Raw genomic sequence first — 2,368 nt, forward strand, 5'->3', positions numbered from 1 at the left:
AGAATTAAAGTACTTTCTGGGAATACAAGTTGATCAAACACCAGAAGGAACATATATCCATCAGAGCAAGTACACTAAAGAACTTCTGAAGAAGTTCAATATGCTGGAATCTACAGTGGTCAAGACTCCAATGCATCCAACATGCATTCTGGAAAAAGAAGATATAAGTGGTAAAGTATGTCAGAAGCTCTATCGTGGCATGATAGGCTCACTTCTATACTTAACTGCATCTAGGCCAGACATATTATTTAGTGTTCATTTATGTGCTCGTTTCCAATCAGATCCAAGGGAAACCCACTTAACTGCTGTTAAGAGGATCCTAAGGTATCTGAAAGGCACCACTAACCTTGGCTTGATGTATAAGAAAACATCAGAGTATAAGCTTTCAGGTTATTGTGATGCTGATTATGCTGGAGATAGAACAGAGAGAAAAAGTACTTCTGGAAATTGTCAATTTCTGGGAAGCAACCTAGTCTCATGGGCAAGCAAGAGGCAATCAACCATTGCACTATCAACTGCAGAGGCAGAATATATCTCAGCAGCAATATGCAGCACTCAGATGCTCTGGATGAAACATCAGCTGGAGGATTATCAGATCCTTGAGAGCAATATCCCAATCTATTGTGATAACACTGCTGCAATCTCATTGAGTAAGAATCCTATCTTGCATTCAAGGGCAAAGCACATTGAGGTAAAGTATTATTTTATTAGAGATTATGTACAGAAGGGCGTACTTCTTCTGAAGTTTGTTGATACTGACCATCAATGGGCAGATATCTTTACAAAGCCCTTAGCAGAAGATAGATTTAATTTTATTCTGAAAAATCTAAACATGGACTTTTGTCCAGAGTGAAGATGGATCAGAACCTCTGACTATGATACTTCTTGATCAGAAGATGTCTAGTCCAGAAGGTAACTCAATCAGAGTGTGTGTGCCCACTGGTACTGACTCTGAAGCTGAGACAACAACACGTGCGTCAGAATTTCTGATGCATAGTTCCTTGTGCCCGTGTGACAGTCTGTTATGATTGCGTGTAGATATGCTTATCTCCTGTGTGTGATTGTGTATTTTACTGTTACTATCTATCTTTAATTTTCAACCGTTGATCTTAAAGTGCTTTTTGAATCAACAACGGTTATTTGATAAAACCCACTATACACACACGTTCTCTCTCACTTCCGGTTTTCACTCTCGCACTCTCTGCTTTTCAAAACCACCTCCTTCTCAATTTCTCTCTCGATCTCTCCTCATCCTTCCAACTTCATCTTCTACCTCAAACCTTCAACCTCTTCAAAATGGTGAGACAAACCAGAAGATCTACTGCAGATGCACCTCAGTTCCCTCACATGGTAGTCGGTTTGGCAACGGGTCAACGAGGCTCTGAGAACCCGGCACAAGAACAAGTTGAAGTTCAAGAGCAGATTGTTCCAATTGCAGAACGGGGCTGTGCCGTTCACTGTGTATTTCCTCCTGAGGAACTCCAAGTCCTGGCAGAATGGAGATTCAACCTCGACAACTTGGCTGCAAATGGGTTTGATCTTCGTCCTGAAGTCCAAGCTCAAGGTTGGGGAAACTACTTCAATCGACTTCGAGGACCGGTGTATGAGAAGCTGGTAAAGGAATTCTGGAAGCACGCCGACTGTGATGATACTCAGGTGGTCTCTTACATACTGGGTAGGAAGATCATCATCACGGAGAAGTCATTCGTGAATCTGCTAGGTGCAGAAACTGCTCATGGGTATCGGTTCTCACTGACGGAATCGAAGCTGAAACCCAGAACCAAGGACATAGTCAACAAGGCCCTGTACACCACCTTCAAACCGGGAAAGACGAGCTACAAGGTGATGGACCTTCACCCCAAACTCAGGATCTGGCACAAGATCCTGCTCAACTGCATCAATCAACGACCAAAGGGCAGTTCTCCAGACTACATCAACTTCAACCAGAAGGCGATGCTGTTCTTCATTCAAGACAAGGAGAAGATCTGCCTTCCCTACTTCCTGTTCTCCTATTTGAAGGAATGCATCCGGAAGTCTCGCACCACCGCCTCCATCAAGTCTGCCATCAAATATATCCCTTTTGGGAGGCTGCTCTCAGACTTTCTCATTGAAAGCAACTTGGTGCAAGATTTGATCGATGCTGGTTGCACAGAGGACTTGAGCACAATTGTTAGCGATGTCTTCACTGCCAACTCTCTGAAGAAGATGGGTTTGGTCCAGAAGAAGATTGCTCCTGCTCATGAGGACACATCTTCTGAGATCAGAGGAAGAAGAATGCCTCTGAATGACTACCCTCTGTGGACTCAAGCAGACCATCCTGAAGCCATCAGATGCTATGTTGAAGACCTCAGGGCTCAAGGATTCGAGA

This window comes from Lotus japonicus, chromosome 3 (genome assembly GCF_012489685.1).
Source record: "Lotus japonicus ecotype B-129 chromosome 3, LjGifu_v1.2".
NCBI lineage: Eukaryota > Viridiplantae > Streptophyta > Magnoliopsida > Fabales > Fabaceae > Lotus > Lotus japonicus.